This window comes from Gasterosteus aculeatus, unplaced genomic scaffold (genome assembly GCF_964276395.1).
Source record: "Gasterosteus aculeatus unplaced genomic scaffold, fGasAcu3.hap1.1 HAP1_SCAFFOLD_24, whole genome shotgun sequence".
Taxonomy (NCBI): domain Eukaryota; kingdom Metazoa; phylum Chordata; class Actinopteri; order Perciformes; family Gasterosteidae; genus Gasterosteus; species Gasterosteus aculeatus.
In genome coordinates this window covers 272436-287681 of record NW_027554883.1, presented here as the reverse complement: position 1 = coordinate 287681, position 15246 = coordinate 272436, and the positions used below count along the sequence as shown (strand labels likewise).

At 40.9% G+C, this 15246-nt stretch overlaps 43 non-coding genes across 43 annotated transcripts; 2 read left to right on the top strand and 41 right to left on the bottom strand.

The window, feature by feature from the left end:
• Positions 1 to 606: 606 nt before the first annotated feature.
• Positions 607 to 677, top strand: trnag-ccc (transfer RNA glycine (anticodon CCC)). The gene has a single exon. It is a non-coding gene; the product is annotated as a tRNA-Gly (tRNA).
• A 115-nt stretch (positions 678 to 792) lies between these two features.
• Positions 793 to 863, top strand: trnag-ccc (transfer RNA glycine (anticodon CCC)). Its single transcript has one exon. It is a non-coding gene; the product is annotated as a tRNA-Gly (tRNA).
• Positions 864 to 1682: 819 nt separating this feature from the next.
• trnag-gcc (transfer RNA glycine (anticodon GCC)) lies at positions 1683 to 1753 on the bottom strand. Its single transcript has one exon. It is a non-coding gene; the product is annotated as a tRNA-Gly (tRNA).
• Positions 1754 to 2054: 301 nt separating this feature from the next.
• Positions 2055 to 2125, bottom strand: trnag-gcc (transfer RNA glycine (anticodon GCC)). Its single transcript has one exon. It is a non-coding gene; the product is annotated as a tRNA-Gly (tRNA).
• Positions 2126 to 2240: 115 nt separating this feature from the next.
• trnac-gca (transfer RNA cysteine (anticodon GCA)) lies at positions 2241 to 2311 on the bottom strand. Its single transcript has one exon. It is a non-coding gene; the product is annotated as a tRNA-Cys (tRNA).
• A 115-nt stretch (positions 2312 to 2426) lies between these two features.
• trnag-ccc (transfer RNA glycine (anticodon CCC)) lies at positions 2427 to 2497 on the bottom strand. The gene has a single exon. It is a non-coding gene; the product is annotated as a tRNA-Gly (tRNA).
• A 115-nt stretch (positions 2498 to 2612) lies between these two features.
• Positions 2613 to 2683, bottom strand: trnag-gcc (transfer RNA glycine (anticodon GCC)). The gene has a single exon. It is a non-coding gene; the product is annotated as a tRNA-Gly (tRNA).
• A 115-nt stretch (positions 2684 to 2798) lies between these two features.
• trnag-gcc (transfer RNA glycine (anticodon GCC)) lies at positions 2799 to 2869 on the bottom strand. The gene has a single exon. It is a non-coding gene; the product is annotated as a tRNA-Gly (tRNA).
• A 301-nt stretch (positions 2870 to 3170) lies between these two features.
• Positions 3171 to 3241, bottom strand: trnag-gcc (transfer RNA glycine (anticodon GCC)). Its single transcript has one exon. It is a non-coding gene; the product is annotated as a tRNA-Gly (tRNA).
• Positions 3242 to 3542: 301 nt separating this feature from the next.
• Positions 3543 to 3613, bottom strand: trnag-gcc (transfer RNA glycine (anticodon GCC)). The gene has a single exon. It is a non-coding gene; the product is annotated as a tRNA-Gly (tRNA).
• Positions 3614 to 3914: 301 nt separating this feature from the next.
• On the bottom strand, positions 3915 to 3985 carry trnag-gcc (transfer RNA glycine (anticodon GCC)). Its single transcript has one exon. It is a non-coding gene; the product is annotated as a tRNA-Gly (tRNA).
• A 115-nt stretch (positions 3986 to 4100) lies between these two features.
• trnac-gca (transfer RNA cysteine (anticodon GCA)) lies at positions 4101 to 4171 on the bottom strand. Its single transcript has one exon. It is a non-coding gene; the product is annotated as a tRNA-Cys (tRNA).
• A 115-nt stretch (positions 4172 to 4286) lies between these two features.
• trnag-ccc (transfer RNA glycine (anticodon CCC)) lies at positions 4287 to 4357 on the bottom strand. Its single transcript has one exon. It is a non-coding gene; the product is annotated as a tRNA-Gly (tRNA).
• A 301-nt stretch (positions 4358 to 4658) lies between these two features.
• On the bottom strand, positions 4659 to 4729 carry trnag-gcc (transfer RNA glycine (anticodon GCC)). The gene has a single exon. It is a non-coding gene; the product is annotated as a tRNA-Gly (tRNA).
• Positions 4730 to 5030: 301 nt separating this feature from the next.
• Positions 5031 to 5101, bottom strand: trnag-gcc (transfer RNA glycine (anticodon GCC)). Its single transcript has one exon. It is a non-coding gene; the product is annotated as a tRNA-Gly (tRNA).
• A 301-nt stretch (positions 5102 to 5402) lies between these two features.
• On the bottom strand, positions 5403 to 5473 carry trnag-gcc (transfer RNA glycine (anticodon GCC)). The gene has a single exon. It is a non-coding gene; the product is annotated as a tRNA-Gly (tRNA).
• Positions 5474 to 5774: 301 nt separating this feature from the next.
• On the bottom strand, positions 5775 to 5845 carry trnag-ccc (transfer RNA glycine (anticodon CCC)). Its single transcript has one exon. It is a non-coding gene; the product is annotated as a tRNA-Gly (tRNA).
• Positions 5846 to 5960: 115 nt separating this feature from the next.
• Positions 5961 to 6031, bottom strand: trnag-gcc (transfer RNA glycine (anticodon GCC)). Its single transcript has one exon. It is a non-coding gene; the product is annotated as a tRNA-Gly (tRNA).
• A 115-nt stretch (positions 6032 to 6146) lies between these two features.
• trnag-gcc (transfer RNA glycine (anticodon GCC)) lies at positions 6147 to 6217 on the bottom strand. Its single transcript has one exon. It is a non-coding gene; the product is annotated as a tRNA-Gly (tRNA).
• Positions 6218 to 6332: 115 nt separating this feature from the next.
• Positions 6333 to 6403, bottom strand: trnag-gcc (transfer RNA glycine (anticodon GCC)). Its single transcript has one exon. It is a non-coding gene; the product is annotated as a tRNA-Gly (tRNA).
• A 487-nt stretch (positions 6404 to 6890) lies between these two features.
• trnac-gca (transfer RNA cysteine (anticodon GCA)) lies at positions 6891 to 6961 on the bottom strand. The gene has a single exon. It is a non-coding gene; the product is annotated as a tRNA-Cys (tRNA).
• Positions 6962 to 7076: 115 nt separating this feature from the next.
• On the bottom strand, positions 7077 to 7147 carry trnag-gcc (transfer RNA glycine (anticodon GCC)). The gene has a single exon. It is a non-coding gene; the product is annotated as a tRNA-Gly (tRNA).
• Positions 7148 to 7448: 301 nt separating this feature from the next.
• On the bottom strand, positions 7449 to 7519 carry trnag-ccc (transfer RNA glycine (anticodon CCC)). The gene has a single exon. It is a non-coding gene; the product is annotated as a tRNA-Gly (tRNA).
• Positions 7520 to 8192: 673 nt separating this feature from the next.
• On the bottom strand, positions 8193 to 8263 carry trnag-ccc (transfer RNA glycine (anticodon CCC)). The gene has a single exon. It is a non-coding gene; the product is annotated as a tRNA-Gly (tRNA).
• Positions 8264 to 8378: 115 nt separating this feature from the next.
• Positions 8379 to 8449, bottom strand: trnag-ccc (transfer RNA glycine (anticodon CCC)). Its single transcript has one exon. It is a non-coding gene; the product is annotated as a tRNA-Gly (tRNA).
• A 115-nt stretch (positions 8450 to 8564) lies between these two features.
• On the bottom strand, positions 8565 to 8635 carry trnag-ccc (transfer RNA glycine (anticodon CCC)). The gene has a single exon. It is a non-coding gene; the product is annotated as a tRNA-Gly (tRNA).
• A 673-nt stretch (positions 8636 to 9308) lies between these two features.
• trnag-ccc (transfer RNA glycine (anticodon CCC)) lies at positions 9309 to 9379 on the bottom strand. The gene has a single exon. It is a non-coding gene; the product is annotated as a tRNA-Gly (tRNA).
• A 115-nt stretch (positions 9380 to 9494) lies between these two features.
• Positions 9495 to 9565, bottom strand: trnag-ccc (transfer RNA glycine (anticodon CCC)). The gene has a single exon. It is a non-coding gene; the product is annotated as a tRNA-Gly (tRNA).
• Positions 9566 to 9680: 115 nt separating this feature from the next.
• On the bottom strand, positions 9681 to 9751 carry trnag-ccc (transfer RNA glycine (anticodon CCC)). Its single transcript has one exon. It is a non-coding gene; the product is annotated as a tRNA-Gly (tRNA).
• A 115-nt stretch (positions 9752 to 9866) lies between these two features.
• Positions 9867 to 9937, bottom strand: trnag-ccc (transfer RNA glycine (anticodon CCC)). The gene has a single exon. It is a non-coding gene; the product is annotated as a tRNA-Gly (tRNA).
• A 1045-nt stretch (positions 9938 to 10982) lies between these two features.
• On the bottom strand, positions 10983 to 11053 carry trnag-ccc (transfer RNA glycine (anticodon CCC)). The gene has a single exon. It is a non-coding gene; the product is annotated as a tRNA-Gly (tRNA).
• A 115-nt stretch (positions 11054 to 11168) lies between these two features.
• On the bottom strand, positions 11169 to 11239 carry trnag-gcc (transfer RNA glycine (anticodon GCC)). The gene has a single exon. It is a non-coding gene; the product is annotated as a tRNA-Gly (tRNA).
• Positions 11240 to 11726: 487 nt separating this feature from the next.
• Positions 11727 to 11797, bottom strand: trnag-gcc (transfer RNA glycine (anticodon GCC)). The gene has a single exon. It is a non-coding gene; the product is annotated as a tRNA-Gly (tRNA).
• Positions 11798 to 11912: 115 nt separating this feature from the next.
• Positions 11913 to 11983, bottom strand: trnag-gcc (transfer RNA glycine (anticodon GCC)). The gene has a single exon. It is a non-coding gene; the product is annotated as a tRNA-Gly (tRNA).
• Positions 11984 to 12470: 487 nt separating this feature from the next.
• trnac-gca (transfer RNA cysteine (anticodon GCA)) lies at positions 12471 to 12541 on the bottom strand. Its single transcript has one exon. It is a non-coding gene; the product is annotated as a tRNA-Cys (tRNA).
• Positions 12542 to 12656: 115 nt separating this feature from the next.
• Positions 12657 to 12727, bottom strand: trnag-gcc (transfer RNA glycine (anticodon GCC)). The gene has a single exon. It is a non-coding gene; the product is annotated as a tRNA-Gly (tRNA).
• A 301-nt stretch (positions 12728 to 13028) lies between these two features.
• On the bottom strand, positions 13029 to 13099 carry trnag-ccc (transfer RNA glycine (anticodon CCC)). The gene has a single exon. It is a non-coding gene; the product is annotated as a tRNA-Gly (tRNA).
• Positions 13100 to 13772: 673 nt separating this feature from the next.
• trnag-ccc (transfer RNA glycine (anticodon CCC)) lies at positions 13773 to 13843 on the bottom strand. Its single transcript has one exon. It is a non-coding gene; the product is annotated as a tRNA-Gly (tRNA).
• Positions 13844 to 13958: 115 nt separating this feature from the next.
• trnag-ccc (transfer RNA glycine (anticodon CCC)) lies at positions 13959 to 14029 on the bottom strand. Its single transcript has one exon. It is a non-coding gene; the product is annotated as a tRNA-Gly (tRNA).
• Positions 14030 to 14144: 115 nt separating this feature from the next.
• Positions 14145 to 14215, bottom strand: trnag-ccc (transfer RNA glycine (anticodon CCC)). The gene has a single exon. It is a non-coding gene; the product is annotated as a tRNA-Gly (tRNA).
• A 301-nt stretch (positions 14216 to 14516) lies between these two features.
• Positions 14517 to 14587, bottom strand: trnag-gcc (transfer RNA glycine (anticodon GCC)). Its single transcript has one exon. It is a non-coding gene; the product is annotated as a tRNA-Gly (tRNA).
• Positions 14588 to 14888: 301 nt separating this feature from the next.
• On the bottom strand, positions 14889 to 14959 carry trnag-ccc (transfer RNA glycine (anticodon CCC)). The gene has a single exon. It is a non-coding gene; the product is annotated as a tRNA-Gly (tRNA).
• Positions 14960 to 15074: 115 nt separating this feature from the next.
• trnag-ccc (transfer RNA glycine (anticodon CCC)) lies at positions 15075 to 15145 on the bottom strand. Its single transcript has one exon. It is a non-coding gene; the product is annotated as a tRNA-Gly (tRNA).
• Between the last annotated feature and the right edge of the window lie 101 nt (positions 15146 to 15246).

Genomic DNA, 15246 nt, shown 5'->3' with positions numbered 1-15246 from the left:
GTGGTGTAGGCTAAGCCTGCATAGGGTTCACTCCATACTTGTAAAAAGTAATGGAAAAAAGTTTTTTAAAACTTCCGCGTCTGAAAAGAATCCCCAAATATTTTGCAAAAAGTCATGAAATTCTATCTTTAGTCATATGAAAGGGGACGACGGTGAAAAAACGTACTTTTGAATAAAAATCTGAATTTTTTCTAAATTGGAGTCAGAAGACATTCTAACGGTAGCAGTTGACACGGTACAGTGGTGTAGTGGTTAGCACTCTCGCCTCCCAGACAGATGCCTGGGGTTCAACTCCACCCAGTGGCGCCACTGTGTTAGGTGGTGTAGGCTAAGCCTGCATAGGGTTCACACAGTTCCAAAATGTCAACATGACCATATGTGGCCATTTTTAAATCCCCTGCCTACATTATTGTTCTATGAGCATTGTTGGTTCAATGGTAGAATTCTCGCTTGCCATGCGAGAGATCTGGGTCCAATTCCCAGCCAGTGCAGTAGAATTCTGCCTGAAAAATGACACTTAGAATAATATATTTAAATCATTTCAAAATTTCAACTTGACAACAGGTGGCCATTTTTAAATCCCCTACCTACAATATTGTTGTATGAGCATTGGTGGTTCATTGGTAGAATTCTCGCTTCCCATGCGAGGGATCTGGGTCCGATTCCCGGCCAGTGCAGTAGAATTCTGCCTGAAAAATGACACTTAGAATAATATATTTAAATCATTTCAAAATTTCAACTTGACAACAGGTGGCCATTTTTAAATCCCCTACCTACAATATTGTTGTATGAGCATTGGTGGTTCATTGGTAGAATTCTCGCTTCCCATGCGAGGGATCTGGGTCCGATTCCCAGCCAGTGCAGTAGAATTCTGCCTGAAAAATGACATTTAGAATAATGTATTTAAATCATTCCAAAATTTCAACTTGACCATAGGCGGCCATTTTTAAATCCCCTGCCCACGATGGAGTTCTATGAGCATTGGTTGTTCAATGGTCATTCCAAACTTTCAACTCGACCATAGGCGGTCATTTTTAAATCCCCTGCCCACGTTGGAGTTCTATGAGCATTGGTGGTTCAATGGTAGAATTCTCGCTTGCCATGCGAGGGATCTGGGTCTGATTCCCAGCCAGTGCAGTAGAATTCTGCCCAAAGAATGACATTTAACATTTACAATATTTTACAATAAAATACTTTACATATATATATACATATATATATACATATATAAATATTTTACATATATATATATATACATATATATTTTACAATAAAATATTGTAAATGTCATTCTTTGGGGAGAATTCTACTGCACTGGCTGGGAATCGGACCCAGATCTCTCGCATGGCAAGCGAGAATTCTACCATTGAATCACCAATGCTCATAGAACTCCAATGTGGGAAGGGGATTTAAAAATGGCCGCTTATGGTCATGTTGAAATTTTGGAATGATTTAATTACAATATTCTAAATGTCATTTTTCAGGCAGAATTCTACTGCACTGGGTGGGAATAGGACCCAGATCTCTCGCATGGCAAGCGAGAATTCTACCATTGAATCACCAATGCTCATAGAACTCCAATGTGGGAAGGGGAGTTAAAAATGGCCGCTTATGGTAGAGTTGAAATTTTGGAATGATTTAATTACAATATTGTAAATGTCATTTTTCAGGCAGAATTCTACTGCACTGGCTGGGAATCGGACCCAGATCTCTCGCATGGCAAGCGAGAATTCTACCATTGAACCACCAATGCCCATACAACAAAATTGTAGGCAGGGGATTTAAAAATGGCCACCTATGGTCATGTTGACATTTTGGAATGATCTAAATAAAATATTCTAAATGTCATTCTTTGGGCAGAATTCTACTGCACTGGCTGGGAATCGGACCCAGATCTCTCGCATTGCAAGAGAGAATTCTACCATTGAATCACCAATGCTCATAGAACTCCAATGTGGGAAGGGGAGTTAAAAATGGCCGCTTATGGTAGAGTTGAAATTTTGGAATGATTTAATTACAATATTGTAAATGTCATTTTTCAGGCAGAATTCTACTGCACTGGCTGGGAATCGGACCCAGATCTCTCGCATGGCAAGCGAGAATTCTACCATTGAACCACCAATGCCCATACAACAAAATTGTAGGCAGGGGATTTAAAAATGGCCACCTATGGTCATGTTGACATTTTGGAATGATCTAAATAAAATATTCTAAATGTCATTCTTTGGGCAGAATTCTACTGCACTGGCTGGGAATCGGACCCAGATCTCTCGCATTGCAAGAGAGAATTCTACCATTGAACCACCAATGCTCATACAACAATATTGTAGGCAGGGGATTTAAAAATGGCCACCTATGGTCATGTTGACATTTTGGAATGATCTAAATAAAATATTCTAAATGTCATTCTTTGGGCAGAATTCTACTGCACTGGCTGGGAATCGTACCCAGATCTCTCGCATGGGAAGCGAGAATTCTACCATTGAACCACCAATGCTCATTGAACTCCAATGTGGGCAGGGGATTTAAAAATGGCCGCTTATGGTCGTGTTGAAATCTTGGAATGATTTAGATACATTATTCTAAATGTCATTTTTCAGGCAGAATTCTACTGCACTGGCTGGGAATCGGACCCAGATCTCTCGCATGGCAAGCGAGAATTCTACCATTGAACCACCAATGCTCATAGAACTCCAATGTGGGCAGGGGATTTAAAAATGGCCGCTTATGGTCATGTTGAAATTTTGGAATGATTTAATTACAATTTTGTAAATGTCATTTTTCAGGCAGAATTCTACTGCACTGGCTGGGAATCGGACCCAGATCTCTCGCATGGCAAGCGAGAATTCTACCATTGAACCACCAATGCTCATAGAACTCCAATGTGGGCAGGGGATTTAAAAATGGCCGCTTATGGTCAAGTTGAAATTTAGGAATGATTTAATTACATTATTCTAAATGTCATTTTTCAGACAGAATTCTACTGCACTGGCTGGGAATCGGACACAGATCTCTCGCATGGGAAGCATGAATTCTACCATTGAACCACCAACGCTCATAGATTTCCAATCTGGGCAGGGGATTTGAAAATGGCCACCTATGGTCATGTTGACATTTTGGAATGATCTAAATAAAATATTCTAAATGTCATTCTTTGGGCAGAATTCTACTGCACTGGCTGGGAATCGGACCCAGATCTCTCGCATGGCAAGCGAGAATTCTACCATTGAACCACCAATGCTCATAGAACTCCAATGTGGGCAGGGGATTTAAAAATGGCCGCTTATGGTCAAGTTGAAATTTAGGAATGATTTAATTACATTATTCTAAATGTCATTTTTCAGACAGAATTCTACTGCACTGGCTGGGAATCGGACACAGATCTCTCGCATGGGAAGCATGAATTCTACCATTGAACCACCAACGCTCATAGATTTCCAATCTGGGCAGGGGATTTGAAAATGGCCACCTATGGTCATGTTGACATTTTGGAATGATCTAAATAAAATATTCTAAATGTCATTCTTTGGGCAGAATTCTACTGCACTGGCTGGGAATCGGACCCAGATCTCTCGCATGGCAAGCGAGAATTCTACCATTGAACCACCAATGCCCATACAACAAAATTGTAGGCAGGGGATTTAAAAATGGCCACCTATGGTCATGTTGACATTTTGGAATGATCTAAATAAAATATTCTAAATGTCATTCTTTGGGCAGAATTCTACTGCACTGGCTGGGAATCGGACCCAGATCTCTCGCATTGCAAGAGAGAATTCTACCATTGAATCACCAATGCTCATAGAACTCCAATGTGGGAAGGGGAGTTAAAAATGGCCGCTTATGGTAGAGTTGAAATTTTGGAATGATTTAATTACAATATTGTAAATGTCATTTTTCAGGCAGAATTCTACTGCACTGGCTGGGAATCGGACCCAGATCTCTCGCATGGCAAGCGAGAATTCTACCATTGAACCACCAATGCCCATACAACAAAATTGTAGGCAGGGGATTTAAAAATGGCCACCTATGGTCATGTTGACATTTTGGAATGATCTAAATAAAATATTCTAAATGTCATTCTTTGGGCAGAATTCTACTGCACTGGCTGGGAATCGGACCCAGATCTCTCGCATTGCAAGAGAGAATTCTACCATTGAACCACCAATGCTCATACAACAATATTGTAGGCAGGGGATTTAAAAATGGCCACCTATGGTCATGTTGACATTTTGGAATGATCTAAATAAAATATTCTAAATGTCATTCTTTGGGCAGAATTCTACTGCACTGGCTGGGAATCGGACCCAGATCTCTCGCATGGGAAGCGAGAATTCTACCATTGAACCACCAATGCTCATTGAACTCCAATGTGGGCAGGGGATTTAAAAATGGCCGCTTATGGTCGTGTTGAAATCTTGGAATGATTTAGATACATTATTCTAAATGTCATTTTTCAGGCAGAATTCTACTGCACTGGCTGGGAATCGGACCCAGATCTCTCGAATGGCAAGCGAGAATTCTACCATTGAACCACCAATGCTCATAGAACTCCAATGTGGGCAGGGGATTTAAAAATGGCCGCTTATGGTCATGTTGAAATCTTGGAATGATTTAGATACATTATTGTAAATGTCATTTTTCAGGCAGAATTCTACTGCACTGGCTGGGAATCGGACCCAGATCTCTCGCATGGCAAGCGAGAATTCTACCATTGAACCACCAATGCTCATAGAACTCCAATGTGGGCAGGGGATTTAAAAATGGCCGCTTATGGTCAAGTTGAAATTTAGGAATGATTTAATTACATTATTCTAAATGTCATTTTTCAGACAGAATTCTACTGCACTGGCTGGGAATCGGACACAGATCTCTCGCATGGGAAGCATGAATTCTACCATTGAACCACCAACGCTCATAGATTTCCAATCTGGGCAGGGGATTTGAAAATGGCCACCTATGGTCATGTTGACATTTTGGAATGATCTAAATAAAATATTCTAAATGTCATTCTTTGGGCAGAATTCTACTGCACTGGCTGGGAATCGGACCCAGATCTCTCGCATGGCAAGCGAGAATTCTACCATTGAACCACCAATGCCCATACAACAAAATTGTAGGCAGGGGATTTAAAAATGGCCACCTATGGTCATGTTGACATTTTGGAATGATCTAAATAAAATATTCTAAATGTCATTCTTTGGGCAGAATTCTACTGCACTGGCTGGGAATCGGACCCAGATCTCTCGCATTGCAAGAGAGAATTCTACCATTGAATCACCAATGCTCATAGAACTCCAATGTGGGAAGGGGAGTTAAAAATGGCCGCTTATGGTAGAGTTGAAATTTTGGAATGATTTAATTACAATATTGTAAATGTCATTTTTCAGGCAGAATTCTACTGCACTGGCTGGGAATCGGACCCAGATCTCTCGCATGGCAAGCGAGAATTCTACCATTGAACCACCAATGCCCATACAACAAAATTGTAGGCAGGGGATTTAAAAATGGCCACCTATGGTCATGTTGACATTTTGGAATGATCTAAATAAAATATTCTAAATGTCATTCTTTGGGCAGAATTCTACTGCACTGGCTGGGAATCGGACCCAGATCTCGCGCATTGCAAGAGAGAATTCTACCATTGAACCACCAATGCTCCTACAACAATATTGTAGGCAGGGGATTTAAAAATGGCCACCTATGGTCATGTTGACATTTTGGAATGATCTAAATAAAATATTCTAAATGTCATTCTTTGGGCAGAATTCTACTGCACTGGCTGGGAATCGGACCCAGATCTCTCGCATGGGAAGCGAGAATTCTACCATTGAACCACCAATGCTCATTGAACTCCAATGTGGGCAGGGGATTTAAAAATGGCCGCTTATGGTCGTGTTGAAATCTTGGAATGATTTAGATACATTATTCTAAATGTCATTTTTCAGGCAGAATTCTACTGCACTGGCTGGGAATCGGACCCAGATCTCTCGCATGGCAAGCGAGAATTCTACCATTGAACCACCAATGCTCATAGAACTCCAATGTGGGCAGGGGATTTAAAAATGGCCGCTTATGGTCATGTTGAAATCTTGGAATGATTTAGATACATTATTCTAAATGTCATTTTTCAGGCAGAATTCTACTGCACTGGCTGGGAATCGGACCCAGATCTCTCGCATGGCAAGCGAGAATTCTACCATTGAACCACCAATGCTCATAGAACTCCAATGTGGGAAGGGGATTTAAAAATGGCCGCTTATGGTCAAGTTGAAATTTTGGAATGATTTAATTACAATATTGTAAATGTCATTTTTCAGGCAGAATTCTACTGCACTGGCTGGGAATCGGACCCAGATCTCTCGCATGGCAAGCGAGAATTCTACCATTGAACCACCAATGCTCATAGAACTCCAATGTGGGCAGGGGATTTAAAAATGGCCGCTTATGGTCATGTTGAAATCTTGGAATGATTTAGATACATTATTCTAAATGTCATTTTTCAGGCAGAATTCTACTGCACTGGCTGGGAATCGGACACAGATCTCTCGCATGGGAATCATGAATTCTACCATTGAACCACCAACGCTCATAGATTTCCAATCTGGGCAGGGGATTTGAAAATGGCCACCTATGGTCATGTTGACATTTTGGAATGATCTATATAAAAATTTCTAAATGTCATTTTTCAGGCAGAATTCTACTGCACTGGCTGGGAATCGGACCCAGATCTCTCGCATGGCAAGCGAGAATTCTACCATTGAACCAACAATGCTCATAGAACTCCGATGTGGGAAGGGGATTTAAAAATGGCCGCTTATGGTCATGTTGAAATTTTGGAATGATTTAATTACAATATTCTAAATGTCATTTTTCAGGCAGAATTCTACTGCACTGGCTGGGAATCGGACCCAGATCTCTCGCATTGCAAGAGAGAATTCTACCATTGAACCACCAATGCTCATACAACAATATTGTAGGCAGGGGATTTAAAAATGGCCACCTATGGTCATGTTGACATTTTGGAATGATCTAAATAAAATATTCTAAATGTCATTCTTTGGGCAGAATTCTACTGCACTGGCTGGGAATCGGACCCAGATCTCTCGCATGGCAAGCGAGAATTCTACCATTGAACCACCAATGCTCATACAACAATATTGTAGGCAGGGGATTTAAAAATGGCCACCTATGGATATGTTGATATTTTGGAATGATCTAAATAAAATATTCTAAATGTCATTCTTTGGGCAGAATTCTACTGCACCGGCTGGGAATCGGACACAGATCTCTCGCATGTCAAGCGAGAATTCTACCATTGAACCATCAATGATCATAGAACTCCAATGTGGGCAGGGGATTTCAAAATGGCCGCTTATGGTCAAGTTGAAATTTAGGAATGATTTAATTACATTATTCTAAATGTCATTTTTTGGGCAGAATTCTACTGCACTGGCTGGGAATCGGACCCAGATCTCTCGCATGGGAAGCGAGAATTCTACCATTGAACCACCAATGCTCATAAAACAATGTTGTGGGCAGGGGATTTAAAAATGGCCACCCATGGTCATGTTGACATTTTGGAATGATCTAAATAAAATATTCTAAATGTCATTTTTCAGGCAGAATTCTACTGCACTGGCTGGGAATCGGACCCAGATCTCTCGCATGGCAAGCGAGAATTCTACCATTGAACCATCAATGCTCATAGAACTCCAATGTGGGCAGGGGATTTCAAAATGGCCGCTTATGGTCAAGTTGAAATTTAGGAATGATTTAATTACAATATTCTAAATGTCATTTTTCAGGCAGAATTCTACTGCACTGGGTGGGAATAGGTCCCAGATCTCTCGCATGGCAAGCGAGAATTCTACCATTGAACCACCAATGCTCATAGAACTCCAATGTGGGAAGGGGATTTCAAAATGGCCGCTTATGGTCAAGTTGAAATTTAGGAATGATTTAATTACAATATTCTAAATGTCATTTTTAAGGCAGAATTCTACTGCACTGGGTGGGAATAGGTCCCAGATCTCTCGCATGGCAAGCGAGAATTCTACCATTGAACCACCAATGCTCATAGAACTCCAATGTGGGAAGGGGATTTAAAAATGGCCGCTTATGGTCAAGTTGAAATTTTGGAATGATTTAATTACAATATTCTAAATGTCATTTTTTGGGCAGAATTCTACTGCACTGGCTGGGAATCGGACCCAGATCTCTCGCATGGGAAGCGAGAATTCTACCATTGAACCACCAATGCTCATAAAACAATGTTGTGGGCAGGGGATTTAAAAATGGCCACCCATGGTCATGTTGACATTTTGGAATGATCTAAATAAAATATTCTCAATGTCATTTTTCAGGCAGAATTCTACTGCACTGGCTGGGAATCGGACCCAGATCTCTCGCATGGGAAGCGAGAATTCTACCATTGAACCACCAATGCTCATAAAACAATGTTGTGGGCAGGGGATTTAAAAATGGCCACCCATGGTCATGTTGACATTTTGGAATGATCTAAATAAAATATTCTAAATGTCATTCTTTGGGCAGAATTCTACTGCACTGGCTGGGAATCGGACCCAGATCTCTCGCATGGGAAGCGAGAATTCTACCATTGAACCACCAATGCTCATTGAACTCCAATGTGGGCAGGGGATTTAAAAATGGCCGCTTATGGTCATGTTGAAATCTTGGAATGATTTAGATAAATTATTCTAAATGTCATTTTTCAGACAGAATTCTACTGCACTGGCTGGGAATCGGACCCAGATCTCTCGCATGGCAAGGGAGAATTCTACCATTGAACCACCAATGCTCATAAAACAATGTTGTGGGCAGGGGATTTAAAAATGGCCACCCATGGTCATGTTGACATTTTGGAATGATCTAAATAAAATATTCTAAATGTCATTTTTCAGGCAGAATTCTACTGCACTGGCTGGGAATCGGACCCAGATCTCTCGCATGGCAAGCGAGAATTCTACCATTGAACCATCAATGCTCATAGAACTCCAATGTGGGCAGGGGATTTTAAAATGGCCGCTTATGGTCAAGTTGAAATTTAGGAATGATTTAATTACAATATTCTAAATGTCATTTTTCAGACAGAATTCTACTGCACTGGCTGGGAATAGGTCCCAGATCTCTCGCATGGCAAGCGAGAATTCTACCATTGAACCACCAATGCTCATAGAACCCCAATGTGTGAAGGGGATTTAAAAATGGCCGCTTATGGTCAAGTTGAAACTTTGGAATGATTTAATTACAATATTCTAAGTGTCATTTTTTGGGCAGAATTCTACTGCACTGGCTGGGAATCGGACCCAGATCTCTCGCATGGGAAGCGAGAATTCTACCATTGAACCACCAATGCTCATAAAACAATGTTGTGGGCAGGGGATTTAAAAATGGCCACCCATGATCATGTTGACATTTTGGAATGATCTAAATAAAATATTCTAAATGTCATTTTTCAGGCAGAATTCTACTGCACTGGCTGGGAATCGGACCCAGATCTCTCGCATGGGAAGCGAGAATTCTACCATTGAACCACCAATGCTCATAAAACAATTTTGTGGGCAGGGGATTTAAAAATGGCCACCCATGGTCATGTTGACATTTTGGAATGATCTAAATAATATATTCTAAATGTCATTCTTTGGGCAGAATTCTACTGCACTGGCTGGGAATCGGACCCAGATCTCTCGCATGGGAAGCGAGAATTCTACCATTGAACCACCAATGCTCATTGAACTCCAATGTGGGCAGGGGATTTAAAAATGGCCGCTTATGGTCATGTTGAAATCTTGGAATGATTTAGATACATTATTCTAAATGTCATTTTTCAGGCAGAATTCTACTGCACTGGCTGGGAATCAGACCCAGATCTCTCGCATGGGAAGCGAGAATTCTACCATTGAACCACCAATGCTCATAGAACTCCAATGTGGGCAGGGGATTTAAAAATGGCCGCTTATGGTCAAGTTGAAATTTTGGAATGATTTAATTACAATATTCTAAATGTCATTTTTCAGGCAAAATTCTACTGCACTGGCTGGGAATCGGACACAGATCTCTCGCAAGGGAAGCATGAATTCTACCATTGAACCACCAATGCTCATAGATCTCCAATGTGGGCAGGAGATTTGAAAATGGCCGCCTATGGTCATGTTGAAATTTTGGAATGATTTAATTACAATATTCTAAATGTCATTTTTCAGGGAGAATTCTACTGCACTGGGTGGGAATAGGTCCCAGATCTCTCGCATGGCAAGCGAGAATTCTACCATTGAACCACCAATGCTCAAAGAACCCCAATGTGGGAAGGGGATTTAAAAATGGCCGCTTATGGTCAAGTTGAAATTTTGGAATGATTTAATTACAATATTCTAAATGTCATTTTTCAGGCAAAATTCTACTGCACTGGCTGGGAATCGGACACAGATCTCTCGCATGGGAAGCATGAATTCTACCATTGAACCACCAATGCTCATAGATCTCCAATGTGGGCAGGGGATTTGAAAATGGCCGCCTATGGTCATGTTGAAATTTTGGAATGATTTAATTACAATATTCTAAATGTCATTTTTCAGGGAGAATTCTACTGCACTGGGTGGGAATAGGACCCAGATCTCTCGCATGGCAAGCGAGAATTCTACCATTGAACCATCAATGCTCATAGAACTCCAATGTGGGCAGGGGATTTGAAAATGGCCGCTTATGGTCAAGTTGAAATTTTGGAATGATTTAATTACAATATTCTAAATGTCATTTTTCAGGCAGAATTCTACTGCACTGGGTGGGAATAGGTCCCAGATCTCTCGCATGGCAAGCGAGAATTCTACCATTGAACCACCAATGCTCATAAAACAATGTTGTGGGCAGGGGATTTAAAAATGGCCACCCATGGTCATGTTGACATTTTGGAATGATCTAAATAAAATATTCTAAATGTCATTTTTCAGGCAGAATTCTACTGCACTGGCTGGGAATCGGACCCAGATCTCTCGCATGGGAAGCGAGAATTCTACCATTGAACCACCAATGCTCATAAAACAATGTTGTGGGCAGGGGATATAAAAATGGCCACCCATGGTCATGTTGACATTTTGGAATGAGCTAAATAAAATATTCTAAATGTCATTCTTTGGGCAGAATTCTACTGCACTGGCTGGGAATCGGACCCAGATCTCTCGCATGGCAAGCGAGAATTCTACCATTGAACCACCAATGCTCATTGAACTCCAATGTGGGCAGGGGATTTAAAAATGGCCGCTTATGGTCATGTTGAAATCTTGGAATGATTTAGATAAATTATTCTAAATGTCATTTTTCAGGCAGAATTCTACTGCACTGGCTGGGAATCCGTCCCAGATCTCTCGCATGGCAAGGGAGAATTCTACCATTGAACCACCAATGCTCATAAAACAATGTTGTGGGCAGGGGATTTAAAAATGGCCACCCATGGTCATGTTGACATTTTGGAATGATCTAAATAAAATATTCTAAATGTCATTTTTCAGGCAGAATTCTACTGCACTGGCTGGGAATCAGACCCAGATCTCTCGCATGGCAAGCGAGAATTCTACCATTGAACCACCAATGCTCATAGAACTCCAATGTGGGAAGGGGATTTAAAAATGGCCGCTTATGGTCAAGTTGAAATTTTGGAATGATTTAATTACAATATTGTAAATGTCATTTTTCAGGCAGAATTCTACTGCACTGGCTGGGAATCGGACCCAGATCTCTCGCATGGCAAGCGAGAATTCTACCATTGAACCACCAATGCTCATAGAACTCCAATGTGGGCAGGGGATTTAAAAATGGCCGCTTATGGTCATGTTGAAATCTTGGAATGATTTAGATACATTATTCTAAATGTCATTTTTCAGGCAGAATTCTACTGCACTGGCTGGGAATCGGACCCAGATCTCTCGCATGGCAAGCGAGAATTCTACCATTGAACCACCAATGCTCATAGAACTCCAATGTGGGCAGGGGATTTAAAAATGGCCGCTTATGGTCAAGTTGAAATTTAGGAATGATTTAATTACATTATTCTAAATGTCATTTTTCAGACAGAATTCTACTGCACTGGCTGGGAATCGGACACAGATCTCTCGCATGGGAAGCATGAATTCTACCATTGAACCACCAACGCTCATAGATTTCCAATCTGGGCAGGGGATTTGAAAATGGCCACCTATGGTCATGTTGACATTTTGGAATGATCTATATAAAAATTTCTAAATGTCATTTTTCAGGCAGAATTCTACTGCACTGGCTGGGAATCGGACCCAGATCTCTCGCATGGCAAGCGAGAATTCTACCATTGAACCAACAATGCTCATAGAACTCCGATGTGGGAAGGGGATTTAAAAATGGCCGCCTATGGTCATGTTGAAATTTTGGAATGATTTAATTACAATATTCTAAATGTCATTTTTCAGGCAGAATTCTACTGCACTGGCTGGGAATCGGACCCAGATCTCTCGCATTGCAAGAGAGAATTCTACCATTGAACCACCAATGCTCATACAACAATATTGTAGGCAGGGGATTTAAAAATGGCCACCTATGGTCATGTTGACATTTTGGAATGATCTAAATAAAATATTCTAAATGTCATTCTTTGGGCAGAATTCTACTGCACTGGCTGGGAATCGGACCCAGATCTCTCGCATGGCAAGCGAGAATTCTACCATTGAACCACCAATGCTCATACAACAATATTGTAGGCAGGGGATTTAAAAATGGCCACCTATGGATATGTTGATATTTTGGAATGATCTAAATAAAATATTCTATATGTCATTCTTTGGGCAGAATTCTACTGCACCGGCTGGGAATCGGACACAGATCTCTCGCATGTCAAGCGAGAATTCTACCATTGAACCATCAATGATCATAGAACTCCAATGTGGGCAGGGGATTTCAAAATGGCCGCTTATGGTCAAGTTGAAATTTAGGAATGATTTAATTACATTATTCTAAATGTCATTTTTTGGGCAGAATTCTACTGCACTGGCTGGGAATCGGACCCAGATCTCTCGCATGGGAAGCGAGAATTCTACCATTGAACCACCAATGCTCATAAAACAATGTTGTGGGCAGGGGATTTAAAAATGGCCACCCATGGTCATGTTGACATTTTGGAATGATCTAAATAAAATATTCTAAATGTAATTTTTCAGGCAGAATTCTACTGCACTGGCTGGGAATCGGACCCAGATCTCTCGCATGGCAAGCGAGAATTCTACCATTGAACCATCACTGCTCATAGAACTCCAATGTGGGCAGGGGATTTCAAAATGGCCGCTTATGGTCAAGTTGAAATTTAGGAATGATTTAATTACAATATTCTAAATGTCATTTTTCAGGCAGAATTCTACTGCACTGGGTGGGAATAGGTCCCAGATCTCTCGCATGGCAAGCGAGAATTCTACCATTGAACCACCAATGCTCATAGAACTCCAATGTGGGAAGGGGATTTCAAAATGGCCGCTTATGGTCAAGTTGAAATTTAGGAATGATTTAATTACAATATTCTAAATGTCATTTTTCAGGCAGAATTCTACTGCACTGGGTGGGAATAGGTCCCAGATCTCTCGCATGGCAAGCGAGAATTCTACCATTGAACCACCAATGCTCATAGAACACCAATGTGGGAAGGGGATTTAAAAATGGCCGCTTATGGTCAAGTTGAAATTTTGGAATGATTTAATTACAATATTCTAAATGTCATTTTTTGGGCAGAATTCTACTGCACTGGCTGGGAATCGGACCCAGATCTCTCGCATGGGAAGCGAGAATTCTACCATTGAACCACCAATGCTCATAAAACAATGTTTTGGGCAGGGGATTTAAAAATGGCCACCCATGGTCATGTTGACATTTTGGAATGATCTAAATAAAATATTCTCAATGTCATTTTTCAGGCAGAATTCTACTGCACTGGCTGGGAATCGGACCCAGATCTCTCGCATGGGAAGCGAGAATTCTACCATTGAACCACCAATGCTCATAAAACAATGTTGTGGGCAGGGGATTTAAAAATGGCCACCCATGGTCATGTTGACATTTTGGAATGATCTAAATAAAATATTCTAAATGTCATTCTTTGGGCAGAATTCTACTGCACTGGCTGGGAATCGGACCCAGATCTCTCGCATGGGAAGCGAGAATTCTACCATTGAACCACCAATGCTCATTGAACTCCAATGTGGGCAGGGGATTTAAAAATGGCCGCTTATGGTCATGTTGAAATCTTGGAATGATTTAGATAAATTATTCTAAATGTCATTTTTCAGGCAGAATTCTACTGCACTGGCTGGGAATCGGACCCAGATCTCTCGCATGGCAAGGGAGAATTCTACCATTGAACCACCAATGCTCATAAAACAATGTTGTGGGCAGGGGATTTAAAAATGGCCACCCATGGTCATGTGTACATTTTGGAATGATCTAAATAAAATATTCTAAATGTCATTTTTCAGGCAGAATTCTATTGCACTGGCTGGGAATCGGACCCAGATCTCTCGCATGGCAAGCGAGAATTCTACCATTGAACCACCAATGCTCATAGATCTCCAATGTGGGCAGGGGATTTGAAAATGGCCGCCTATGGTCATGTTGAAATTTTGGAATGATTTAATTACAATATTCTAAATGTCATTTTTCAGGCAGAATTCTACTGCACTGGGTGGGAATAGGTCCCAGATCTCTCGCATGGCAAGCGAGAATTCTACCATTGAACCACCAATGCTCATAAAACAATGTTGTGGGCAGGGGATTTAAAAATGGCCACCCATGATCATGTTGACATTTTGGAATGATCTAAATAAAATATTCTAAATGTCATTTTTCAGGCAGAATTCTACTGCACTGGCTGGGAATCGGACCCAGATCTCTCGCATGGGAAGCGAGAATTCTACCATTGAACCACCAATGCTCATAAAACAATGTTGTGGGCAGGGGATTTAAAAATGGCTACCCATGGTCATGTTGACATTTTGGAATGATCTAAATAATATATTCTAAATGTCATTCTTTGGGCAGAATTCTACTGCACTGGCTGAGAATCGGACCCAGATCTCTCGCATGGGAAGCGAGAATTCTACCATTGAACCACCAATGCTCATAAAACAATGTTGTGGGCAGGGGATTTAAAAATGGCCACCCATGGTCATGTTGACATTTTGGAATGATCTAAATAAAATATTCTAAATGTCATTTTTC